Source organism: Mauremys mutica, chromosome 1 (genome assembly GCF_020497125.1).
Source record: "Mauremys mutica isolate MM-2020 ecotype Southern chromosome 1, ASM2049712v1, whole genome shotgun sequence".
Classification (NCBI taxonomy): Eukaryota; Metazoa; Chordata; order Testudines; family Geoemydidae; genus Mauremys; species Mauremys mutica.
Window position 1 is genome coordinate 167,290,107 of NC_059072.1, and position 10,311 is coordinate 167,300,417.

The following is a 10,311-nucleotide window of genomic DNA, read 5'->3' on the forward strand; positions in this document are numbered from 1 at the left end:
GATGATGGGATGGATCACTCAATATTTGCCCTGTTCTGTTCCTTCCTTCTGAAGCATCTGGCACTAGCCACTGTTGTAAGTCAGGATACTGGGCTAGATGGATCATTAGTCTGACACAGTGTGGCTCTTCTTACTTTAATAGCAGAGGACATGCTCCTGCCAAAGGCTTGGGAAGTTCAGGAGTGATTATGCCTCCTGATGCTCTCGCTCAGATGGGGCAATTCTGCACAGCCACTTACTTGTGGCTGTGCCTCTCCGGCACATCTGAGCCTTGACTGATTGAGATTCACAACTCCCTTGTGATGCAGGTATTAAGATACCCATTTTATAGAAAGGCAGGCTAATGCCAAGTTCAGTCTTGGAATAGACAGTTTCTCAACTAGACATTCTACTGCCTTCAATGGGAGCTGTTCCACTCCTTTGAAACCTGAATTCAAGCCAGTGAGTCAAGAACAGATTTGGGATAGAACCCAATGGTCCTGGCTCCGAGTCCCTTGCTTTCATGTTCCATTCTTGTAAGTGGTGATATGTTACACCAAGCCCATGAGAATAGAATAGGATGTTACGTTTTGCATGTGCACATCTGCAAGCTCAGAAAATCCACATCCTGGATTTAAACAGTCCTGTTGCAACTCCTGTTCTGAAGATATGGGGAAACTATGAAAGTACGTTAATTTTAAAATCTAAGAACCCTGACACTGTAGCTTTAAAGCAACATAAAAAATGCCTTTGAGCCATCTGGACTGGATTGTTGGGGAGCAGATCTGTATGTAAGGAAAATACGAGTCCTGGTCACTAGCATAGTCTGAAGGAGGAATGGATAGAGCACTGGATTCTGGTCAGGGGCCAAAATCTGGCTCAGCTTCAGGAAAGTTTGTTGAAATATTTAAAGTCAATTTCCCCTATATGAACTTATAGTCATAGACTCATAGACTTTAAGGTCAGAAGGGACTGTTATGATCATCTAGTCTGACCTCCTGCACAACACAGGCCACAGAATCTCACCCACCCACTCCTGTAACAAACCCCTAACCTATGTCTGAGTTACTGAAGTCCTCAAGAGAGGGTTCAAATGTTTGATCAATGAAGATTCAAAATAAAAGAGGGGTTGTCCTTCTATGTCATGGGGTGGATGTTCTCAGAGCCATGGTGGAGATGAAATGTCTCGCAAGTACAGCCGGTTGAAATTTTTTTCACAAAAATTTAGAAAATATATAAATATATCCCATTTTGAGTGTTCAAAACAGTATTTTTTCATTTTACAAAATTCTTTATGGCTTCCAAAAATGTTCCAAACCTCAAAGAGACCCTTGTGTGAGTAAAAACTGGAGCGAGTGCATCCAGTCACGGAGCGAGGAAAATGCAGCATGTCACAACCTACCAAGTCAAAAGCTACACAATGCTAAACAGCAAAAAACTAGAACTAAAAGTTCTATATAAGATCTGATAATTACTGTTAATAAAAACCAGGGACAAGGCCTTATTTGTGTCCCAGAGCTCAGATATTAGACTCCTAACATCTTGGCCTGCATTGGGCTCCTTTGCACCCATTTCTAATGAAAGCGACAACAACAACAACAAAGCGGTTAACCTGATGTTCAGTCTAAAATGACTTGAAATCAGCATTTGTTTAAAGGATAAAATTATCTCTGCTAGACATGGAACATGCTGAGAGTCCCACATGGTGAGAGAGATTTTTAAATAATAAATTCTGCCTGGTATCAGTTCTAATTAGCAAATTGGATTTTCTCCTGTCACATGTGTGCTTCTGTTCTTCTCAGGCCTTACTTTTCCCTAAAGTGGTGTGTCTGAGGCAACCACACACCTGCAGGGAGAAGGGCATGGGTTTTTTTTTTGTTTGTTTTTTTCTTTAAGTAGTTAAAGGCATGTGGGACTGGATGCTGTAGTGACAAACAAGAAAGAAAACTCTGATGTCTTTGTTAAGACAGACGGGTTTAGCTTCAAGGGCATTTCTGAAAATGTAGTCTTTTAAGAAAGGAACTAGAGGCTTTGGGACTTGGCACCTTTGGGCAACAGGGATAAGAATGAGATCTAGTTGATCCATCCTCATCTTCTTCCTTTTTGTCTCTTTCTAGCCAGCTTGCAGATAGTTCTTCCAGGGATAAGTTCTAGGAAAAAGGAGCTGGAGGCAAGCCAATTGATCTAAAGTTTAAAGTTTGTCTCTCTCTCTCTCTCCCCCCCGCCGGTCAGGAAAGAGTGACTGTAAAAATGCCCTACTGGGCTTCTGTATTTATTCATTCTCTGTGGCTTACAAGCCCTGGCTGGGATGATTTAGTTGGGAATTGGTCCTGCTTTGAGCAGGGGGTTGGACTAGATGACCTCCTGAGGTCCCTTCCAACCCTGATATTCTATGGCTTTTCTTGCCACCAGCCCTGCAGTCTCAACCTGGTTTCTGAAAAATGAAGATGTATCCTCTCTGCCTTTTACGTCACCAATACAAATGATTCTCTGGTTACCACGTACCACAATTTTGCTGATGCTAGAGGCAAAATAGAATCCATCTTTTTCTCCCATAACTGTTGTGGCTCTGCAGGGATAGTAAAACTTTGGTTTTGTTGTTGAAGTAAGTCAACATGACTTACAGATACACAAGGTACAGTTTTGTTGAATGAGACTGCGCCATCTTTGCATTTAGCAGTTTATTTCCTGACTGCAATGCTTCATATTCTCTCTCCCACAACCAAAGGTGAAGCTGATTGGAAACTTGCGCCACAGCCTGCCACCTAATGATAAGTCGACGACAAATATCTTGATTATAATGATTTATAGCAGAAGGGAGGGCAACAGAATACGTCACAGAAACCTAAAATAGATTCAGCTCTCAGCTGTTCCTGTGCTCATTCAATTAGCCGAACATAAAACTCTGGCTACAACCAAGAATTCCTCATTTAACCTCAGATAAAATTATTTTTTTATCATGAGAGCCTCTGCAGCTTTTATTGAAAGATACCTAAAATATAATGTAGGGATCAATCCTGAATGGACAGGGATGGGATAGATGACCTAATAGGGACTTGCCATTTCTATCTTATGTGATTGCATTATAGTCCTCTTATTGAACTACATTAGAATATCTATAAAATTAGCATCACCCCAGAAATCTGTAATGGACAGTAAGCACTAAGGAGCCAGGTTTGGCAGCAGAGATGGCAAAGAACTCTTATTAATTGCACCAGGTCACAGTTTAGACCAAGTTAGCTCAGGCATTTGGGAACATCAAGTTTACAATGATTATTACACAGGTATTAGAATAATCATTTCATTCATAGACATGTGAGGCATATCTTTATAATATCTGGCTGCTGAATCTGAATCTGCCTTTTTCCTGAAAGTGTCGTTTATCAATTGCTGCCAACTTTCAGCTCAGTTAGAAAGTCAACAAGAAAAACTCATGAAATCTTGACATCTCAAAAATAAACAAAATTAAAAGTAATGGTGTTTTAGTGATTGGAATGGGTTCTTTCTCTCGTCACCACAGAGAAAAGCTGGGTGGGGAAATCTTTGTCCCAAACCATGAGACTTTGAGATTTGAACATTTTTTTCCCCATCCTAAATGATAACAAAAAGTTGAAATATCAAAAATGTTCATGAAAATAATAATATCCGACTGGGTCAATCAAAACATTTTGTTTCAATAATTTTCAGATGTTTAGTTTCCATTTTGACCTTTTAAAATTTTTCCATGTTTTTACTATAAATTTAAATCTCAAAACAAAAAAGTCATTTTGACTCAAAACCCAGAAAATTTTAATTAAGAAAAAATTGAAACAATTCCAAAACTTTTCAAATTTTTGTTGAAATGGGAAATTTGACCACACCGACTCTTTCCCACAAACATTTTCAGTTGGATGAATCTACATTTCCAAACAAAAGAAAACAAATTTAAGTCAAATTTCTGAGCAGTAATACTAGTTGACATTGTCGGTTACAACTAGTCTGTTGTAACTGACACTTGGGGATGGACAGTGGTCTGTCCAGCCCTAGAATACGGAGTGCTCAGTGGTGGATTATAGTCATCTTGGCTTCCTCTCCCACCTTTGCCAAAAGCACAGGAACAGAATACCTATGAATCAGGCCTACTAAGTACTGCACTTTCTCTCGCTATGCACACACGTTTAATGGTAGAAAAATAGAATCTTCCACCCATAACCCCTTGCCTCCTCCATATTCACGGCTCTCTAAAACTGGGCATGTTGCATATTAACATCCATAATTCTCCACATACAAACCTTCATCTTGAACAATTTGCTCATCTTAGGCAAGTTTGTGTAAGACCCTGCAGGGCTAGAAGCTGGGACTATAGGGGTTCTGAGTTACCAGCACTTCCACATAGCCATCAGAAGCTTAAGTCAGGTTTCTGCTGAAGGATGCTGTGAAGTTAGCAAATGCAGGACGTACTACCCAGGAGGGCTGAGTGGTACATTCCCCCCGCAGTCTGCTGGTTGGCTTGTGCTGGTATATAAACCAGGAAGCCGGCATGGGCATGGGGAGGTGTCTTAGCAATGATGCAGACTGCCTGCTTCTGCTTCAGACCTTGGCTGGCTATGAATTCTAGACCCTGGCTTCTGACCCTGCTTTCTTCCCAGCTCTGTTAGTTGTCTGGTGCCTGACCTTGACTTCCTGGTATCCTGACCTCACTTGACCCTGATCCTGCTACTTGTCTCCTGACTGCAACCTCATAATTGACAGGTGCACATACCCCAGCCCTGACAGTGTGTCTGTATATGTATGCTTCATTACACACCATCCTTCGATATTTTTGGTGGTTTCCTGTTCATCCCTGAATCCAAATCAAGGATTTAGGATGTCTAAACTCTTTATGGATTCTCCTCACCGTACGTCTTTGACCTCATTCTCCTGTTCCATCACCTACTCACTTCAGTCCTCCAGTTGTTGCATTCTTCATGCTTACTCTCTAGGGGCTAGTCTACACTTACCGTCCGGGTCGACGCGGTGAGTTCGACTTCTCTGAGTTCGAACTATCGCGTCTGATCTAGACGCGCTAGTTCGAACTCCGGAAGCGCCGCGGTCGACTCCGGTACTCCACCACTGCAAAAGGCGGTGGCGGAGTCGACCTTGGAGCCGCGGACTTCGATCCCGCGGCGTCTGGACGGGTAAGTAGTTCGAACTAGGGTACTTCGAGTTCAGCTACGCTATTCACGTAGCTGAACTTGCGTACCCTAGTTCGACCCCCGCCCTTAGTGTAGACCTGCCCTAGGACTCTTTACTATTGGAGGTAATTTTGCTGTGGCGACTAATTTAAGGAATCTACACCCAATGTGTTAGCTTTGTCCTTTCTTCATGCCAACTATTTAAATATTTAACCGCCCCCCCCCCCCAGTGATCTGTATGTGGATGAATTGTTTTTTTCCTGGTCCATGAAATGTGTTGCAACAGATCAATTCCATTGTAGTATATTTTGTGCTAGTCTAGGTTCAAAATAGGGAACCTAGAGGTGAAAAGCTCTGTATCCTACTATCTATCCCCTACGGCACCTGCAAGCCACAGTATTTTTTTGTCCATTGCTGGCTTACAGACCTTTCTGTATGACATCAGTGCTGAAAATCTGAACTCTAGAAATAGAATTATTTTATTTAAAACTTGTCTTAAAAGTCATTTATGTCTAAGCAAGACTTTTAGAAGTTCCCATATACTGTAGATTTAGTTCAAATGATAGTTACTTGTATTCTATATTTTAATATAGAATACAAGAAAAAAATTTGGAAGAAGAGAACTTTCTTGACTGCTATATTTTCCCCAAAGCAAGACACTAACTATTACAGTGAACATATAAAATTAATCTTTCTTACATTTTGTAATTTCACAAGCAGCGGAATATTAATGGAAGCTCGGGAGATCCTACATTTGAAGGGGGGAAATAATAAATTCAGTCACTTTTCTTCTTTCTCACTGAATGTCAGTGCAACGCCGCATTATGATTCAGCACACACCATCCACAGTAAAAAGCTCATATTCTGGGGTTCAGAGCTTTTCATCAAAGACCCACATAGTGCATCATAACCCTTTGAAAACGTGCAGTTGGTAGGCTGGTGGTGTTCCAGATGCTGGCAGATGTACTCACAGAAATATGAGATGCTAACTCTTTTCTTTTCTCTATTTTCAGCCAGGCACAAGTCAACAGCATTCCAGCTTACACGCCTTCTGTTAATGAAGGGAAAGGAGCGATGACACACTGCCAGGAAGTGAGTCTGAAAAGGAAAGTGTGTTTTAACGGGATCAATCAGCATGGTCTCTTCTGGATCATTTTTGTCCACCTAATCCTGTTGAGCTGCATGCTTTGGATGGTTAAAGGTGACCATCCCAATCCCGCCTGCTCACAGAAAGAGGGACTCAAGGTGAATCCAAAGGGACTGTACTGATTTGAGAATGTAAAAATGCAGGGGGAAATGAAGGCAAAAGGACAAACTGTTGAGGTCACAGCTGAAATTAAAGGTGAAGGGCTAATAAAAATGCCTTCCTCTTCCTTCTCTGTCTAAAGGAAGTTTGCACAAGGGGAAATTTCTGAGAAAACTGTGATTATTAATACAGTTGGTCTTTGTTAACTGTGTTGGCTTTTATTTTCATTATCACAAAAGGGGGGGGTCTAGTCGGCAAAAGATGACACCTCAGAAGCAGTAGTAGGGTTTGTTTGCCCTGGCAGATGTGGGGAGAAGGATGAAAGTCTCTGAAAGGCCACATATACATTCCTAATAGGACATGGATGTCTGAAGACCAGCTCTTCTTCCCTCCCCAATGCAATTAGCTGTGGCAAGATTGGGAGCCAAGGATTCCTCATTACCCCTCTCTCCATGAAACATCAGGGAACATTTTCAGAAGTGCTCAAGTCTCATTCTCAAAAACACCAAAGTAATTTAGGTGCTTTTGAAAATTGTACCTATTGGCAACTTCTTCCCCCCGTGCCCCCTCCACTCTTTTCTGTTCAGCAAGAGCAGAGGAGGAGGAGGAGGTCATGATGCCCTTGGATGACAGCACTTATCTCCCTGAAAGCGAATGCCAAAGAGACCTCCTTTTGACACTGAATTTCAGTATAAGTTGAGTGAAGCTTCATTACAAGGAATATTGAAAGTCTGTTAAAATACACGTAAGGACTCAGGACTTTCACTGTACTCCAAGGATTAGTCGCAAACACATGTTATACCACTTGAACTATACTAGTACAGTTAAGATGGTACAACTAACCTAGTGTGGCTGCAGTTATATTAGTATAGAGGGGCTTATACCAATATATATTATTGCTGTCAGGGAAGGCGAATAAGCTATACTCCTATAAAGCACCATTATGCCAGTAGAGATGTATTAACACTAGTGGTTGTACGGATTTAAAATATTCTGATGACAAAATCATACCCCCTAACTGAAAGAGTTAAATTGGTACAAAAATTGTATGTAGACCAAGGGTTTCACTGTGACCTGACCTATACTATAAGGCCACGATCCTGCACCATTAAAGTCTATGGAAGCTTTGCCATTAACTTCAGTAATATGGGATCACACCCTAGAATTGCTATTTATTCCTTAGCAGCTGTGTGCTCCCCCCCCCTCTTCCCCCGAATTGTGCCAAGTCCAAACTAGAGGGAGTCATAAGTACTGTTTGCACTGTAGCATCTAATCCAGCTCAGCACAGGGTTAGGTGACACCGTGGTGTAAAATTGCCTGGACCTAGTCAATACTAGAGCTTGCACTGCTGGCAACATCATTGCGAAATATGGCCACAAAATTTCCTAGTGGAGAAACATCTTATAGATGGGTTCAACTCTATTTGGAAACAAAAAATTAAAATTTCAGTTCTTGGACACAATAACAATATTGTTAATAATAAAATAATACTGTATGGAAATGCACTACTAGTTTTTACCTGCATGTAATAAAACATATCAGGTTAGTTCAACCAGTTACCTGGTACTTTTTCAGAGATTTTTAATTTTTTTTTTAACAAAATTTAAAAGTTTCCAAAAGTTTTGACCACCCTATAAGATGGGTTTAAATAAAATCAGAATTTTTTTTGGTCAAAATTTCCAGAATTAAAAGTTTTGAGTAGATCTAGCAGAGGTGGCAGCATCATATACTTAGGAGAATCTCTCTCCATGGAGCCGCAGAGTTTGGATAGTGATGAAGTGGTGACAAGCTACAGCTCTGAAAAGAAACTTCGACCTTCATTGTTTCCACTTATTAAATCCCAGCCAACTGATCCATGTAATTTCATGAACAGGATGTCTGACATTAGATACAATGATCCTAAATCCAAAGCACATTGGAGTCCCTAGACTCCCACTGACTTCAATGAGCTTTGGAGTAGACACTAAAATCCATATTTAAACACCAAAGCATATATTTAGCTGAGTAAATCTGGATTTTAGTTCCTAACTTTTGAATCCCAAAATTTGAGAATTGTAGCCTATGCATTTGGTACCCAAATTTATTGCACAAGATCTAGTAGCAGGAGTGAAGCTAACAGGTTGGGAAATGGTGTTTTGGCATAGGACTTTGAACAGAAAAGGTTAAAAGGGCTGGAGAAAACCATATTTTTGTTGTGATTTACAACAGTAATCTGTCTTATCTGTATCACTATGATGAAAGAGAAAAATGAGAAAAGCAGCAGGAATAGATCATTGTAATAACAACAACAATGTTCTCTATCATTTTGGACTTGTCACTCTAGAAATGATTAGATCCTTGCCTCGTTCAATGTATAGCAAATAACTGGCATGCTTCCAAAATGAATTAGTAACAATCATACGTAGCCTGGATTTTTCTGTGTAGTACAGAGTTTGCCAGAACCCATGGGGGTTTTTTTAGGGGCCTACTATAAGCTTAGTATTTGATCTAAAATCCATTGGAGACAATGAGACTCTGTCTATTGACTTCAACAAGCTTTGGATTTGGCTCTTAGTTCACATGTGATTTCCATATCGTAATATTGACTGGGCATGTGCCTTTTTTCCACTTGCTGTGCAGTTTGGGGACAAGAAGAGATTCATAAGAATAAAAGCTTCTCCTTTTCTTTCTTCTTTTCTAATCCCTCACCAGTTTGTGCCTTCACATTACTTGGGAGAATGCTAATGGCTGAAATGGATGAAAACCTGTTTAAAAATTGATAGGCCAGCTCTTAACTTTGCTGAACCTCGCTGAAATCAGTCTGGGTGTTTATCTTTTACTATCTGGCGTCTACCAATGTTGGCTCTTCTCTCTTGTGAGCAAGTGCCTATCCCAATGTATTTTAAAACATGGTACACATGCTTAATCAAGCCCCCTTCCTGGTCTTTGGCTTTATTAACAAATTTTGAATTAGCAATTTAACAATTTTCAGCTCAAACCTGTTCCCAGGCTTGGCTACTCTTAAGATTCTTCCTCAAGGCCCATAGTCTAGATCTCTTCCCACCTCCCTTACTTCTGGACAGAGAGTAACAAGCCACCTGCCTCAATGAGTTAGCAAAACTGAGCTGATCATTCTCCAGAAGGACCAACACCTGCAAACAGTGTGAATTGTTTTAGGTAAGTACAGACAGGTTGAGTTCAACAGATACTTTCCATGTTTTAAAACCTTTGTTAATATCATCCTTTGGAGTTATATAGCAGGAAGACAACAGTGCCGTTCTGTCAGAGTTAGGAGCCTTTAGCTGGTAGAATTTTCATTCTGCCTTCCTAGAGCGTTATGGCCTGATTTTCAGAGCTGTTGAGCATCCATAATTTCCACTAAAGTCAATGGGGACTCAACGCTTCTGAAAATCAGGCTGTTAATATCTGGTCACTAGAGGTCATGAGGTTTGTTTTTTAATCAAACTTTTCTTACACAGCTCTCTGCTTCTCTGAGATGTGTAACCTGGAGGCACGGATGCACTGCTCAGTCTGGAGCATCTTCCAGATTCACTGTGGAGGGAAGCAAGGCTCGCTTTGGCTGCACAGTGCCATCACCTCTACATGGGAGTCCTGCGTACCAGGGATTTATATAGGAAAAATACCCACCACTGCTAGAGTTGGCAATACTTTCCCATGAAATAAAATGTATTCCTGCGGACTGATCAATACTGATAATTGTGCAAATATACTCCCCTGAGATAGAGGCAGATTAAGTTCGTAGTGCCTTTCCAATCGAATTTGGTACATAAAGGCTCATGAAATGCTTTCCCCGAATTGCTCCTATCAGTGTTCCATTAAGAACCATATGAAGGTTCTGAACTATTTATTTAGTCACTTTTCCACTCCGTCATGTTACCCTGGGAACTTGGCTAGATGTACAAGCTCTGCACTAGGAGAAGGAGGATAATTGGC

At 40.8% G+C, this 10,311-nt stretch overlaps 1 long non-coding RNA gene across 1 annotated transcript; it reads left to right on the top strand.

Moving 5' to 3' along the window:
- Positions 1-4,648: 4,648 nt before the first annotated feature.
- On the top strand, positions 4,649-9,482 carry LOC123354180. Its single transcript, XR_006574653.1, has 3 exons — positions 4,649-4,710; positions 6,146-6,224; positions 9,367-9,482. It is a non-coding gene; the product is annotated as an uncharacterized LOC123354180 (long non-coding RNA).
- The last annotated feature ends 829 nt before the right edge of the window (positions 9,483-10,311 follow it).